This window comes from Amblyomma maculatum, chromosome 10 (genome assembly GCF_055883805.1).
Source record: "Amblyomma maculatum isolate TAMU_Amacu chromosome 10, ASM5588380v1, whole genome shotgun sequence".
NCBI classification, from domain to species: domain Eukaryota; kingdom Metazoa; phylum Arthropoda; class Arachnida; order Ixodida; family Ixodidae; genus Amblyomma; species Amblyomma maculatum.
In genome coordinates, this window is record NC_139353.1 from 112223147 (window position 1) to 112240844 (window position 17698).

Here is a 17698-nt window from a genome sequence, read left to right on the forward strand (position 1 = left end):
ATTTCTCGCGTTACGCGTTGTTCTTTTGTCTAATAACAGTGCTAGCAAGATCCGGGGAACAGTCCTCACAAGTGAGCAAGTGGGTGGCCAGAAAACCTTCAAAATTGTTTCCGTCACAGGTATTCAAGCTGTCGTTCAGGCATCTCCCAGTTTGGCCGACATTAGGTTTTCCACAGTTAAACAAAATTTCGTAGACTACGCCTTCTGAGCAATGAACGAAGGGCCGCCGAAGTTTCCTGCCACAGTTCATTTGCTTCGTTCTATCTTGCACAGCTTTGACAGCTTGCGAGGAGCAGAGAAATCGACTTTCTAGTCGTACCGCGGCACTGCCTTTTTCAGGATTTGTGACAGTTTTTGAATGTAGGGTATCACAGCTAACTTTTGCCTACGGTGTGCGTGGGCGTCACATTTATTCACACCAGTGCGCATCATTTTCAGGAGGCCTTCAGCAACCAAAATGAGAAGATGCTGCAGATAACCGACACTCCTCAGCCTTTCGACATTATGATTTAGCGCTTCAGTGACGAGCTGCGGCAACGTTTGCCGACGGCGTGTTTAAAGCACGACGTGGAGATAGCTTGTTTAGAGCTTTGAGTGCGTGGAGTTGAAAGGATGAAGCGGTTGTTTTGAGCGCGGTCTATAGCCCAGTAGACACCAGCTCCTTTAAAATGAAGCCGGATATCTAAAACACTTATTTAGTCAATTACTCGGAGTTCGTGGGTTAGGTCAAGTAGGCTCATCACTATTCCAAAGATAGATAATCTTTCTATCAGCGCATTCAATTGTCTTCACGCCACAATCTACAACAGCTAAAAAGTCAGCTGAAAACCTAAAGACCTTGAGTAAGTTTTGGTCTTTGTTGGACACGATTAAAAGAGATCAAAATGAGCAAGAACTAGGGTAACTAAGGACTAAGACAATGCAGGACATGATGCATATGCGCTGCTTTTGCATGTGCGTTGTCCCTTCAAACTTGACGTATGTTGACTGTAAATAAAAGGTTCAAATTTCTAAGAACCTCGGACTGGAAATACAGTTGCGTTCTAGAAGGCAATGCAGCCAATATTATCAATAGAATGCTCAACGCATTCAAGGATTAGCTTGTAAGGTAGAGAATAAAAAAGATGTTTAATGTCACTTGAGAAGGCTTCGCAGCAGTGGTCAAAATTATTGGTAAAACATTCTAAAACCTAGTTAGAGGTGTTAACCAGAAACGGATTATCCAGGCATAAGTGCTTAAGTTGTCGTTGTAAAAAACCTCATCGCGTCCATCAAAGACCAAACCGTACTCAGGGTTTTTCGATTTGTAGATGACTTTTTAGTAGTAGATTGTGACGCGCAGGCAATTAGATCTGCTACTAGAAATATATTGCCTACCTTTTAAACGGTGATGAGTCCTCTTGATCAAACCCACGAACTCCCAGTAAATGGCCAAAATATGTGTTTAGATGACCGGCGGTATTTTAAAGATGGTGGTATCTAGTGGGGCTATACACCGCGTGAAAAAACCGTTTCTGCTTTTCACCTCCGCGCAATCAAAGGTCGTTAAATGAGCCATCGCCACTTCTAGTTTTAAAAACGACCTCGGCAAAAGTTCCTCGCATTTCGTCACAGAGAAACTGAACCATCAAGCCGAAAAACTGATCAGTGCCGATTATCTGCAGCCCCGGCCTTCTCATTTCGTTTTCTGAAGGCTTTCTTAAAATGATGCGCACTGATATGAATAAGCGTGATGCCCACGCACAGCATAGGAAAATAGCACCTGTGATACGTTACAGTCACAAACTATCACAAAACTTGAAAAAGGTAGCGCAGCAGTATGACGTGAAGTCGTTTTCTCTGCTCGTCACCAGCTGCCAAAACTGTGCAAGGCGACTAATCCAGATCTAACCAAAGGAACTGCGGCAATAAGAATCGGCGGCCATTCTTTGAATGCGCAGAAGGCGTAGTGCACGAAATTGCGTTCAACTGTGCAAATCTATGTCCGCCAAACTGGAAAATGCGTGAAGGACATGTTGAGAGAACACGCTAACAACGTAAGAAATGCCATGACGGAAAAAAGTTTGAAGATTTTCTAGCCACTCACTGCCTTACTTCTGAGGACTGTTTCCCGAATCTTGCTAGCCCTGTTATTAGAAAAAAGAACAAAGTGTAACACGAGAAATCGCGGAACCGGAGCTAGTATGCAATAGGGAAGAAGAATTTTTTAGTTCCGCTTCTATCACTCTCTGAAAAAGCGCTTATTTGCTCATGCATTGGCGATGACGTCTGATTGTTCAGAGGGTACATATTTTCACGCGGTTCGTTCGCAATGACGGTTGGAAATTCAGCGCCGTTCTGCCCGTCCCGTCTTGTCCTTGTCTCTTTGCGATGCCATATATTTGTTCAAGACATGTACCAACACGCCCAGTTTACCACGTACATCTTTATCAATGGTGTATCTGAGTTGGATGTGAATATTAAAGTTGCCGTTCTAAAGTTTCACAGTTTTGGGAACATTGCAATTACAAGCGGTAACCTCAGCTAATGATACTTGACTAAAGCATTACAAAGTCTCGAGAATCAAGATTATTTGAACAGACTCTGTGAGTAATTTTCTGTAAATTGTGAGTTTAAAAAGTGCATGTGCTGTTATCGGTGTATGAAGGCACGTGCGAAATAAAACTCTGCTCTATAATTTTAATAATTTATCCGGCTGACGTGTGCCCATGAATATCTGAACGGCTCTCTGACGGCGATCGTAGCGATGCCGGTTGGCTGATCTCCACAAATCTTTTTCCAACCGCTGTTGACCATGGATAGCGTAAAGCTGACCTAAAACTCGGGAGATGTGGCTCCGAAAAGCCAAGCTATATTGCTAACTTCGTGGAAGTAGTAATATCTGACAAGCTATCAGATATCAGCCATATAATAAGCCATAGCCGACGGCCTACTGCGTGCTCCATCTAAGAGTGTGTGTGCGTTTCGCTATCGAAATATCGGCCAGCACTCAACACTGAGAACTCGATATCAATAATACCGTGAAGAACAGAAAATTGAGCTAGTTGGTTTGGGTGCAAATGAAACACGGTTTAACAGCGCGAATAAACCGGCGCGTGTTGTCTCTCGTCTACCCTGCCTATCAGTATCATTTGTGCTGTTAAACCAGGGACATTGCTTGAAACTCCAAGCTTATTGGCATTGGAAACAAAGTCATTTGATTAGGTTTCAGACAAGTAGGAACACCTCTGTCCCCATTTACACTTCCTACACTTTCGGTTTACTATTATCCTGTAGCGTTACCGCTATAGCACCTGATTTCAGCGACCACTGTAAAAACGCTAGTTCTCTTCCCTCAATAACTCAATAGAAAAGCCGCAAACACGTACGAAAAATGATTCTGCATCCCTATGATGTCCTAGATGCTTTTTACTTCCTAATGGCATATAGAACTCTTCTGTGACTAAAGCACCAATTGTTAGCGTCGGTTTAATGACCGGGGCCACAACCGCTAGCATGACCAGCATGACAGTCCGGCCTTGCATGTTAGTGTCCATGCATGATGGCTCACACGGGGAATATTGGGAAAGAATAAGGTGATAGATAGTCCATGCATTTGGCATTGCCACGCGAGGCGAGCGATAGTGTACCGTCTAAACGCACCCTTGTCGGATAAAGTGTGAAAGATACCGCGCCTTTCCTTTCCTGTAAACCAATTACAATTACAAGTCAATGAACGCTGATAAAAGGCAAACAATGACAAGCAAATGATAGGAGAGAGAGAGTAGGCTTTCGTCATTTTCTGGGGCGTTGAGTGTAGCAGCGAAAAATGAGGCTGTAAGCAGTTTTATGAGTTGGAAGCAGGAAGTTCTTCGCGCTTACAGAAAGAGCTTCGTGATGGTTACCGCTCTTTTAACAGATGGCCTCACGTGGTTTGTCTCTGTCCTTGCTCACTTCCGCCACGTGTTCATGTTGGTGCACTGGCCACATAAAATTACCGATTCATGTATTGAGGCTTGATTTACGGACGTGCATTTATTTTGTCTATTTAAAAGCTTGTTTATGATTTTACCCCTTCCATACTTTTCCTTGAAACCTTTCATATGCCGGCTATAATAAAAAAAATCGTTTTGCGACAAAGCGAATTTCTTGCGCCCAAGGGTTCGATATCTATCTCATGTTTATGTGTTCGTTTCTGTATAAAGAAAAGACATCAGCAGTGTATGTATGATCGCACTGCTGGCGAAATACTAACACGCCGATATCAGGAAGGCGAATGTCTCAATCATTATTCTTTGCTAAATATTATAAACCAAGGCTGCCCCACTGGCGAGGGAAATGATACGGGGGCGCGCTTTGTGCCAAGTGCCATGAGTAACGCAGCTTAGGCTGGCCCAGGTATTCTCACAGTGCGAAACAGGGTATAGCGCTCAAGCCGGATATACCGACTGATATGAAGCTAATAGTGGTATGGCTGGTAGGGAGGGTAAAGCCGTGCCACCTGACCGGTATGAACCTCAAAGCAAAAACTGTGCCCTCTCGGCACTAAAAGGGCAATGTGAGTCCAGTTAGGAAGCCGAACAGGTCTGAGAAGCCTAGCCCAGAATTGAAATCCGATATAAAATATTGTTGACAGAGATTATGATTACCGAAGGTGTTCTCCTTCGAGAGTTCAATTAACCGATATTTTTTCTTTACGGGAAAAGGGAAGCGCGTGCACAAATATGAAAACATGTATAGAATACATTGCCGCTTTTCTATATATGTGAATAACAATCGGCAGCACATCTGCCTAGGGACCCGCCGTGGGGGTGCAATAGTTAGGGCACTCGAATGCTGTGTTCAAGAATGTAGGAGGACGCCTTTCGATGGAAGTGAAAAGCAAAGCGCCCGTGTGCTGTGCGAAGTCAGTGCACTGTAAAGAACCACAGGTGGTCGAATTTGCCGAAGCGCTTCACTAAGACGTCACTCATGGCCTGAGTTGACTTGGAACGTTAAACCCCATAAACTAACCAACCAACATCCGCCTAAAACGCTCGAACAGGCTGCATTTGTCTGTCAGTGCAATACCTATCGATAACAGTCTGTTTGAAAAAACCGGCATCTCAGCGTGCGTGACACTGATCACAATGCCTGCTAATTCATCGCCATGCCAAGTCACTACCACGATCACCAGAGATCTGCAGCGAAGGTACTGCAGCCGCAAAAACTAAATCAGGAAAATAACTCGAAGACATTTTGTGTGCTCGAAGGTTTGGAATATGCAGCAATATCGAAGGCTATCGTTGCATATCAAACAACCCTGGCTATCGCAAGCGTGCCGTAATTCGTCTGCACTTTGCGAAGGAAACATATTAGCATGTATCTTGTTATCACAGGGTGTATTTGGAACTACAGCTCCTAGTTACTTGCTGAAAGGTCTCGGGTTCCGCCCGAGTACTGGTAGTCCGAGTAGCGTTGTGGTCACTGACCTTACAACTCCCGCCACGGTCTGGTTTTAGCCAACGATGCTAACCATCAGTCAGCAGGAACGCTGTATGTTCTCGGCAATTAGCCATTTTGTTGAAATTGTGAAATAGGCTTGACCTGTGCAGCTGCGCAATGTCCGGTTACTTTAACACTCAATCCGGTTAGCATTCTGATAAAAAAAAATCGGCAGAAAAAAGCGCCGTCTGCTGCTAGATATTGTTTTGGGGCGGTGACGAGAGAAAATGCCAGTGGTTTTGAGATGACTATTAATAATGCCGGAGCAATCCTGATCATGCCATTGTCCGCTTCTTCGTCGACGAAGAAGGAAGGCATCGTCAGGCATGACGAAAGGATCGTCATGTGCGCGCGACCGCAGAAGCCGCCGATCACATTCTCTGAGCACTGCGAATAACAGCGGGCGAAGGGGGGCTCGTACGGCATGATTGGGAAATATACAAGGTAAACTTCGGTGAGAGCGCTAACTCTGATCCTATCTGAAGCAAGCGCCGTGTACCTCTAGAGAGGAAATGCATATGAAGACGTCAAAGGCTGGGTTTCCTGTGAATTTGTTCACTATGGCAGCATAAAATGTCAAATTTATATTATTCTCTTTTATTCATTTTTATTTAATACCTTTCTTATTATTGTCCCCATACAAGTGCATCCTCCGCGGATCATGCAGCAAGGCAAGTGACACCTCTGTTCCATTTCCGCTTCGGTCACGCGCTGCCACTTTTCCATTTTCCAGCCTCAGAGTCTTCAGGTACATTCTTATAACGTCTGTGCTGCCTAACTGCCTCCGAATTGGACTTTATTTATTTGATTGCTTCAGCCCATGGAGGACTGAAGCGAACGCCACTTGCCGAGTTCCACACACAGCGACCGAACGCTTTTGCTTTCATTGGATTGACATGTCTCATGAAGTCAACGAAATCCATGGTCCCGCCTTCGTGAAATGACGTCGGCGCCAGCGGTGGCGACACACAGCCAACGGAGCGTGCTCGTAACCTTACCCGGGGCCGCCGAGCGATAGGCTCAATCACGGACGAGGAAAATTGTCTATGACGATGGCACCCATGACATGATGGACAGGACCTGAAGGGTGAGGGCAGAAGAGGAAGAAGGGATGAAGACAATATATCAGCAATATGTTAACAATATATTAGCGCCAAGTATGAAAAACAACGATGGTCAAGGACGCGAGCCGCTGCGGTGCATTCCGCGAAGCACGCGCTTCCAGCAATTTTCAGAGCGAGCGAAAGTTTTTGTGGCATTATGGTCTCCGCCTACCATCACATAAATGCAGGTGGACATTGTGCAGTAGCTACGAACCAGGAGGTCGAGAGAGTTTACGAGGCGGGAGCAGCGTTACAGCTCAAGAGCAAGAAAAATACCTGGATATTGGAAGTGACAGGGCGCTGAATGGGACCGGAAAGTGGTATTCCTCCTCATAAGCGCCGATGACAGTTCACATTCATTTAACAGATACATTTTAATGCAGCAACTAAAATGCGTGTCCCTAATTGTCCAAACAATAAAATGCAAAGCAATAAAAGGAGGTAATCTTCTGGCTGTTTTTAAAAGCAAGCACCATTAAAAACGTCAATTATCGCCATTATGTGGTCAGAGGGCATTCTCAAAACGTGCTGTAGAGTACTTGTTTTGTTCATGATGCAAAATAGCGCGAAAAAGTACACGAAGGACGGACGGAAGACACGGAAACGGACAAGCGCTATTTCTATCCTTCGCTATTCCGTCCTTCGTGAACGTTTTCGAGTTATTTTCCATTATGAACGTTAACCAACTTGCCCAACTTTCAGCATTACTTTACTTAGTTTGTTGTGTGAAAAATAAGCGAACGGTGAGCCTGCAGGCATACGTGATAAACATTTGACACGAAAAACGCGCATGTGGCAAGAGTATATATTATTTGTATATGGCATTAACATTCTTTTATTAAAACCATAGGGGCTGTCAGTAATTTTGAAGAATGCTCTAACTTACGAATCATGGTTACTTCTTCAGCAAACGGCAGAACCGGAACTGGACATGGAAAAGCATTAACGGGGGAACTAAAAATGATATTGATTTCATACTGTGTTCAACCCGCGCCATTATGCAATGTATCGAGGTAACCGGGAAAGTGCCGTGCAGTGACCACAGGATGGTGAGGTCCCGAATTCGTCTAAATCTGAAAAAAGGAACGCAACACATTAGTAAGAAACAAGTCCATCAACGAATCAGCGGTGAAGGGGAGGGCAGAAAAGTTCAGGATCTCGCCGCAGAATAGATATTCAGCTCTAACCGAGGAAGGCGATATTACCCTACAAGCAATAAACAATAATTTCAGAAACATCATTACTGAGTGCGCTGTAGAAAGAGGTGGTAGGATAGTTACAGCATACGGGTAAGCTGTCTAACAAGACGAGAGATTTGATTAAGAAACGCCAGAGTATGAAAGCTTCCAATTAAACATACCAGATAAAATTTAGAGATATCAAATCTAGTCAATAAACGCAAAGCGGCTGATATAAGGTAGTATAACAGGGAGGAAATTGAGCATGCTGTAAAGAACGGGTAAGCCTTAAAGTGGTGAAGAAGAAATTCGGCATAGGAAAAAATCAGATGTATGCGCTAAGGGACAAAGCGGGCAACGTCATCATGAATATGGACAAGATAGTCCATATTCATGATGGACAAGTAACCGAGGCGTTCTCTACTTATCTCTACAGTAGCTAAAATTTTCAGGACCGTAATGAAATTGGCAGTCGGGAGAAATACTCAGACGTTCCACCGGTGACAAAGTACGAGGTTAAGAAAGCAATAGAAACTATAAAAAGGGGGAAAGCAGCTGGAAATGATCAGATAACTATAGATTTGTTGAAAGACGGGGGAGGGGAAGGGATATCTTGCTAGAAAAACTGGCCACCCTGTATACGCAGTGCCTGGTGTCATCGAACGTACCGGAACCATGGAAGAATGCAAACATTATCCTCATTCATAAGAAAGGGGACTCTAAGAACTTTAAAAATTACAGACCAATAAGCTTACTGTCTGTTACGTATAAGGTATTTACTAAGGTTATCTCTAATAAAATCAGGACAACTTCTGACTGCAATCAAGCAAAGGATCAAGCAGGTTTTCGGAAACGGTACTCTACTATCGATCATATGCATACCATCAATCAGGTGATAGAAAAATGCTTTGAATATAACCAGCCCTTATACATAGTGTCACGTAGCTGTTTAGGCCCGTAACCAGAAGGTTGGTTTTAATAGGGGGGTTGACCTAGAAGGCACAGAAGAGTAGGTCCAGAGAGCACTGAGAGACAGCAGCCGACTTCAGCTTCTTCTCGAATGCCACGAGACCACTTCTTCCAGTCCGAGCACGAGACTCTCGATGAGCTGCCGCCTAGCGGCTGCTGTTGCACACACTACGTTACCCCCCTCTCTAAAGAAATAAATGCGAGTTTGATGAATTCAAAAGCAGAAAGAAAAAAATAATAAAGCAAGAAACATGCGGTAGGCGGTGCGCTAATTTTCTCGCGAAAAGTACGGTTTCATGCGCACGACATGAGCAACCTCGGATTTCTGCTGACGACGAGTAGAAGAAAAGCCGTCCGGAAGCACTTCGTTAGTCACGTCGCTCAGCTGACGGAGCACTTTATATGGGCCAAAGTACTGTTTCAGAAGTTTTTTCGGATAGTCCTCGACGTCGAATCGGAGTCCAGAGCCACACTCTGTCGCCCGGTTCGAAAGTCACTACACGGTGGCGGTGGTCGTACCGCTGGGCGTCTCGACCTTGCTGGTTCCGGATGCGTGCCCTCGCCAGCTGTCGCGCTAGTTCTGCGCGTTGAGTGAACTCCTCGGCGCCAACTTCGAGGTCACGGCCGTCGTGGGGCAACATGGCTTCGAGCATTGTCGAAACTTCACGGCCATACAATAAGGAGAAAGGCGTCATTTGCGTTGTTTCCTGCTGCGCCGTGTTGTACGCGAACGTGACGTACGGGAGGACGTCATCCCAAGACCGATGTTCAACATCCACGTACATGGACATCATGTCGGCGAGAGTTTTGTTCAGACGTTCTGTCAAGCCATTAGTTTGTGGATGGTAGGCTGTTGACCTGCGATGGGTAGTGCCGCTTAGCTGCATGACAGATTCCAGTAGCTTGGCAGTGAAAGCAGTGCCTCGGTCCGTTATTATAACTCTCGGGGCGCCGTGCCTGAGGACTATGCGTTCGATGAAAAATTTCGCTGCCTCGATTGCCGTACCACGCTGGAGGGCCTTCGTTTCAGAGTAACGCGTAAGGTAATCTGTAGCGACAATTATCCACCTGTTGCCGGAATCAGAAATTGGAAAAGGACCCAACAAATCCATGCCAACTTGTTCGAATGGGTATCTTGGCACTTGAACAGGATGTAGTAAACCGGCCGGTTTCACAGGCGGTGTTTTTTGTCGCTGGCAATCATGGCATGTTCTCACGTAATGGCGTACTGCGGCCGCAAGGTTTGGCCAATAATAACTCTTCTTAATTCGGGCCAGAGTTCGAGCATACCCCAGGTGACCCGCGGTGGGCTCGTCATGACATGCCTGTAAGATTTCTTCGCGAAGAGACTCTGGTACGACGAGGAGATAATCTCTTCCCGTCGGAGCGAAGTTGAGCTTGTATAAAACATTGTTTCGCATGCAAAACGACGAATGCGTTCTGGCGAAGAGACGGGGAATTTCTGTAGTGCGCTCTTCTAGAAAATCAATAAGTGGCGCGAGAGCCGGATCATTACGTTGCTGCTGTGAAACAGTGAGCGCGTCGACGGCTGCGATAAGGGGAAAGTCTGGTTCTTCGTCTTCCCGCGCAGCCTCGACAGGTGAACGGGACAAGCAGTCAGCGTCGTTGTGCTGACGTCCAGACTTATACACGATGGTCATGTCGAACTCCTGTAGACGTAAGCTCCATCGTTCAAGGCGTCCGGAGGGGTCTGGCAAGTTTGTTAACCAGCACAGAGAGTGGTGGTCACTCACAACCCGAAAGTGCCGGCCATAAAGATAGGGTCGAAATTTCATCACCGCCCATACAACGGCCAGACATTCTTTTTCGGTGGTTGAATAGTTTGATTCGGCACGGGACAAAGTCCGGCTTGCGTATGCGATAACTCGCTCGGCACCGTCTTGCCACTGGACGAGTACAGCGCCTAGACCCACGTTGCTGGCATCTGTGTGGACCAGAGCCTCGGCATTCGCATCGAAATGGGCGAGTACAGGTGTCGTCTGCAAGCGGTGTCGTAACTCGTCGAATGTCTTTTGCTGTTCGTCCGTCCAGGTGAAGGTGACATCATCCCGGGTGAGACGTGTCAACGGAGCGGCAATGCGTGAAAAGTTTTCAATAAATCTGCGGTAATAGGCGCAGAGGCCCAAGAAACGGCGAACTGTCTTCTTGTTACATGGAGTAGGGAATTTGGTGACGGCAGCTGTTTTAGCGGGATCGGGACGAACTCCTCGATGGCTGACGACGTGGCCCAAGAACATGAGCTCTTCATAGCCAAAGTGGCACTTTTGTGGTTTTAACGTGAGGCCGGCAGATCTGATAGCCCGTAGCACAGCGGAGAGACGTTGGAGGTGTTCCTCGAACGTTGGTGAAAACACAACAACGTCGTCCAGGTAGACTAGACACATCTGCCATTTAAGACCAGATAGAACTGCGTCCATCATTCGCTGAAATGTCGCTGGAGCGGAGCACAATCCGAAAAGTAGGACTTTGAATTCATAAAGTCCATCGGGGTTGACAAACGCTGTCTTCTCGCGATCACGTTCATCGACTTCGATCTGCCAGTAACCGCTCTTGAGATCAAGCGATGAAAAGTAGCGCGCGTGGCGCAACCGGTCTAATGAGTCATCAATGCGTGGCAGCGGGTAGACGTCTTTTTTTGTGACCTGATTGAGCTTACGGTAGTCCACACAGAACCTTAAACTTCCGTCTTTCTTCTTAGCGAGGACAACAGGCGAAGCCCAGGGACTCCTCGATGGCTGGATGACACCGTCATTTAACATTTCGTCGACCTGTTGAGCAATGACTTCGCGTTCTCGCGGTGACACTCGGTAGGGGTTCTGTCTGACTGGTCGGGTGCGGTCGTCGGTTATTATGCGGTGCTTGGTCAAGGGCGTCTGTTTAACCGCGGAGGCGGATGAGAAGCAGTCTTGAAACTGAAAGAGTAGCCCAACGAGTCTGTCCTTCTCTGCCGGTGATAGAGCGGGATTCGCATCAGGGTCGAAGTTGGGCGTTTGGCTGGCAGACGTGTTGGTCTCAATAACAAAGCAGCCGTGGGCTGCTTCTGCGACACCTTCAAAGTAAGCTACCGTGGTGCCTTTAGCGATTCATTGCCGTTCGTTCCCGAAGTTCGTAATCAGTACGTGAGCTAGACCATTAGTCAGATGAACTATACCGCGTGCAACACAGACTCCATGATGTAACAGAAGCTCTATGTTCTGTTCGGCAACACCGGCAGCACAGGACTGATCGTCGCAACTGACTGCGACGAGAGCAGACGAACGCGGCGGCATGAATACATCCGCGTCAACGATGCGTAAAGGTGCGTGGCGTCTTTCTGAGTCAGCGGTCGTCGTTTCAGGCGTCGAAAACGTTACAGTACGGCGAGGAACATTAATAATCGCCCCATGCTCACGTAAAAAGTCCATGCCGAGTATGAGATCCTTGCAGCAGTGTGACAGGATAACAAAAACGGCTACAAAGGCTGAATCGGCGATGGTTACTCGGGCAGTGCATCGTCCGATCGGCGTCATAAGGTGACCGCCAGCAGTACGAATTTGCGGCCCCAGCCATTCAGTTTTAACCTTAGAGAGCCGATCTGCGAAATTTTTGCTTATTATTGAGAAGTCTGCTCCGGTGTCTACCAAAGCTGTTACTGGGTGTCCGTCGACGAGAACGGAAAGGTCGGCGCTAACAACTTGATCGGCTTGAGGTTGATTGGGAGTTTCGGATTCATGTGGCGGCGGCGGCATCCTAGTCACAGCATCGGACTGAGTCGTCACGGGGGGGTCTTCGGGATATCGGTTCCGTTCGTCAGCAACCTGCCCCCCTGAGGTCGCCGCCTCCAGTTTCCCCGGTGTGGGCTTGGCGACCGGCGCCTCGGCGCATCATTAAAATCACGGCGGCTAGGTGACGAGTAGCGCGCGGGAGAAGACTGTGTACAGTTGCTTGAAGAGGTTGCACGGGTTGCGAGGTATTCCTCGATTTCTGGAGGGCGTTCGCCGACCCGGGGACGCGGGGAATCCCGAGAAAAACCCCGAAGACCGAGCTCACGGTATGGACAACGACGGTACAAGTGGCCGGGTTCTCCACAGTGGTAGCACAGCGGCCGTTGGCGAGGAGTGCGCCAGACGTCTGCCTTCCGAACCGGTGGCTGCATGACGGGGCTCTGCTGGGGCGGTGGCTGGTAGGAAGGCTGGTAGTATAGTGGCTGAGGAGCGGACGGCTGTATGACGAGGCTCTGCTGGTATGGCGGCTGGAAGGACGGTTGGTAGAACGGTGGCTGCAAAGTGGGTGGCGGCTGTGCTTCGAATCGAAGCTGTTGCGCAGGAGGCACTGCAGGCCGACGAAGAGCCGCTGCGTAGTTCATAGAATGTGGCTCCGACGGTGACTCAGGCGGGGACAATGTCTGACGTATTTCTTCCCGCACGGCTTCAGTGACAGCCACGGCAGTCGGGTTAGGCGATCCAAGGTTGAACTTGAGGAGCTCCTCGCGAACTACCTCGCGGATCAGCTCACGCAGAGAGTGATCGTCAGTGGATCCGTTCAATGTGGCCACACTGCTGAAGGGCTGACCACAGGCAGACTCCGTGCGCCGGTATCTTTGCTGCAGGGCTCGCTCAATGAGGGTAGCTTCATTGATGAAGTCCGCGACGGTTTGAGGTGGACTCTGAACCAGACCAGCGAAGAGGGGTTCTTTTACGCCCTGCATCAGGTGGCGCAACTTCGCTGATTCCGTCATGTCGGGATCAGCCCGTCGGCAAAGACGCGTCACGTCCTCAGCGAACATGGCCACGCTCTCGTTTGGTAGTTGCACACGAGCTTCTAGGAGGCGGCGTGCGCGATCACGGCGGTCATGGCTGGAAAAAGTGTCCCGCAGCTGCTGGCGAAAGGAATCCCAGCTTTGAAGACTGGCTTCCCTATTCTCATACCATGTTTTTGCGCAGTCCTCAAGGGCGAAATACACATTGTGCAGCTTCTGAGCAGGGCTCCACTGATTGAATTGCGCCACTCGCTCGAACTGGTCGATCCAGTCGTCGACATCTTCCCCAGTAGCGCCATGGAAACTGGGGGCGTACGAGGCTGCTGAAGCAGCAACTGGTGCTGACTTGCCTTTGCCATTACAGAAGTCTCGAACTGCTGATCAGCTGGCGTCGGTTCAGGCAGAGGAGCGAATTCCGGCGCCAGACCTCGGAGGCGACGGCTGCAGCGATGAACGGGTGTCGACACGAGCGGAAGCCGGTTGGGACTCGACGAGCGGCTGCGAGAGGCCCGAGACATGTAATTCAAGGCCTCACCTCCACCAGTGTCACGTAGCCGTTTAGGCCCGTAACCAGAAGGTTGGTTTTAATAGGGGGGTTGACCTAGAAGGCACAGAAGAGTAGGTCCAGAGAGCACTGAGAGACAGCAGCCGACTTCAGCTTCTTCTCGAACGCCACGAGACCACTTCTTCCAGTCCGCGCACGAGACTCTCGATGAGCTGCCACCTAGCGGCTGCTGTTGCACACGCTACAATAGCATTCATTGATTACGAAAAAGTATTTGACTCAGTACAAACCTCGGCGGTGATGCAGGTATTGCGAAATCAGGAGGTATACACGAGCCGTACGTGAAAGTTCTGGAAGATATATATAGCGGCTGCACAGCAACCATAGTTCTGCATTAAGAAAGTAACAAAATTCCCATAAGGAAAGGTGTTACGCAAGGAGACACAATCTCCCCAGTACTATTCACAGCTTGCGTAGAGGAAGTATTCAGAGACTTGCAATGGGAGGAGTTAGGGATAAGTGTATATGGAGTATACCTCGGTAATTTGAGATTTGCGGATTACATTTCCTTGCAAAGCAACTCGGGGGATGAACTGCAAAGAATGTCTGGTGTCCTAAACAGGCAAGGTAAAAAGGTAGGCTTGCAAATCAATATGCAGAAGACTAAGGCAAGGATCAACAGCCTCAGGAAAGAACAGCAGTTTACGTTAGGTAGCGAAGCAATGAAAGTGGTAGACAAATATGTCTACTTAGGACAGGCAGTAACCGCAGACCCGGACCATGAAAAGGAAATACCAAGAAGAATAACATTGGGGTGGAGATCATTTGGCAAGCACTCGCAGATTATGGCTAGCAGCTTACCGGTATCGCTAAAGAGGAAAGTATACCTGCACTCACATATGGGGCTGAAACGTGGAGGTTAACTAAGAGGGATCTATTGACGTTGAGTACAATGCAGAAGGCTATGGAACGAATAATGGTAGGGGTAACATAAAGAGAGAGGAAGCGTGCAGGCTGTGTTAGAGAAATAACTCAAGGTACCGACATTGTAGCGGAAATTATGAAGAAATGGACATGGGCAGGACATGTAGTGCGAAGATAGGATAACCGATGGCCGCTTAGAGTAACAAACTGGATTCCATGGGAAAGAAAGCGTAGCAAGGGGCGGCAGAAAGTTCGGTGGGCGGATGAGGTCAAGTTCGCAGGGGTCAAGTGGATGCAGCTAGCACAGAACTGGGTTAATTGGAGAGACGGGAGAGGCCTTGGCCCCGCAGTTGGTATAGTCAGGCTGATGGTGGTGATGATGATGATAATGGTAATTAAATAAATAGTAACCTTTGAGATTTTAAACGCACGCACAGCGCAGGTGCTGTGGAGAACATATCCCATTATTTCTCGCACCACAATAGAATTGTTGCAAATGTTGAACCCAAGCCACACCTGTCATGCAGTATGAGTCACGTAACGATACCGAGCAGTGTCCGACCAGAAGGCGGCAACAGGGGTGGTTGAAGGCTTTCATGTCGGCGCAGTTTGTCTTTAAACTGCCCCTTGATTTTTAATGCGAAAGCCTTTAATGTCTTGCACTCACGGCGCCTGGTCCGACTGTAGCTCTCAATAAAATGACTTCGTCAGCCAAAACGCATGTCATAATTTTTCTTGTCTACCGCGAGGACGATAGTTAAATATAAATAAATTCTCTCTCCACCGGTAATGGAACCTTCATTCCTTGGAACCCCAGCCGGGATCGGGAAATGCACGTCACAATTATTCTCGTCTACCTTGTGGGTGATAACACCGATGACAGTGAAGCTGAAATTAGAGATAATGACAATGGTGACATTAGCAATGATAATGACTGTGCTTTTAGTTTATAATGATAATAAGAGCGAACGTGATGCATCATTTGCACCAGCAACGCTTAGGATTCTGCACTTCTTCAGTGTAGATTCCACAGTGCTCTCCGAGTTTTTTTGCCAAGAAAAAACGTATCGCATCTGTTATAATATTTCAGCTTGTTTTAAGCGACCTCGCAGAGTCATTTTGTATCCGCTGCGTAATAGCTCGAGATAGAGAGCGAAGCATCTTTTTTTTTTTCAGGCGGGATGAGTGCATCAGCGGCTCCGGTTCGACTTTGCGTGTTTACTTTTAGAAGCGTCAGCCTGCAAACTGGGTTATCCGTGTCAATATGTCCATATGTGGTTGTTCTGGTCGTAGTGGATATTTGCAGCAAGGCGGAGACTATGCGGGATCGCTCAGAAATTACTTGCCGTTGTGCACGCTCCCTGTAGGACGATGCGACAATGCTACGTCAACGTTCGGCCTCCTGACACAGCGCAGAAGTTGTGGCTTGTGCAGATACGTGTCTACACGCACGGCATCTCGATTCATCTTTTCTTCACTGAACTATGAAAGCGAGCTTTTACCATAGAGAAAGAGATTGGTAAGGAGCGGTCACTCGGCGAAAACTGGCCCCAGGAAATTACGCGCGACTTGCGCTGCCGCCGATTAATTGATGGCGGCACCAGCGCGGACATGTGCGGACGCGCGCGCGACGGCACTCGCTGCTGCGGTAGAAGTTGTAGAAGGGAGCGAGCGCTTTTCTGATCGTGCCTCCTCGCCGCGCCTGTGCAGCGCAGACCGCATATTTTTATCTCTCGTGGGCTGCTACGCGGTTTGCGGTTTGGAACGACGTCATGGTGAGTAACGTTTTTTGCTGAACTACGCTACATTTCCAGCAGTTTACCAATGACCACGCCGGCCGGTGTCAATTAAGTTTCGCAGCTCGTGAACAGGCGCGCCGGATGTTCAGGCATAGAGAAGTTCAGGCGCAGTTCGTGACCCTCCAGCAGTTTCCAACCGCGGCGAGGTTTAATATGTTGTGTTCCTGCGAAACTGAACTGCATTTCGAACAGGTTATCTCAGCACTCTGGACAAAGTGGCATGTGAAGGCACAAAGGCACGCCGTTGCGCCAACATGGCGGATTAGCCGGCCGGTGCAGCCAGGCCTAACGCGGTTTGCCAAACGGCTAGTTTTCCTACCTGCCGCGTTTAATAGGGCGACGGTAAGGTGAGAAATTTTGCATTCTTGACTTTCTTGTCAAACTGCGCAGTATTTCAGTCAGTTGAGCTCAGTACGGCGGCGACTGCGCTTCACAAATTCGCGCGTGAAGGGCAAGCTAACAGGCATGACAAGGCGTGCTGGCCGCGGTGACGTGACATGGCGTGAGGTGGTAATGCGAACTGCTAGTTTTGCGTGGTGTCGCGTTTAACATGGCAAATGCAAGTTGAGAAATGTTTCATTTTTGTCAAACTGCGAGGCATTTCGGGCAGTTTGACTCAGCACGGCGGTCTGCGCTTGACGAAGTCGCGTATGAAGGGCAAGCCAACATGGCGTGCTCGCCGGCCGCGATTTTGCGAACGGCTAGTTTTGCGTGGTGTCGCGTTGCATTTAACGGGACCACGTTAAAGTGAGAAATGTTTTATTATGCTGCAAGATTCATTGCTTCAGCTGTTCAGTGCTTTTGAAGAATATTGTTAGTTTAGTGGCTGCTATTTCCCTCACTGTAGAAATGCATTTTCAGGCAGGTTCGGTTAGCCTGCACTTTCTGACCTCTACATTGAGAGTAGCTTTTGTATCAGTTTTCCGAATGACAGCTTTTCTGTTCCGGACCATAACTGCTGCTCACCAAGTCTTCAGTACGCACCCACATGCACAGAT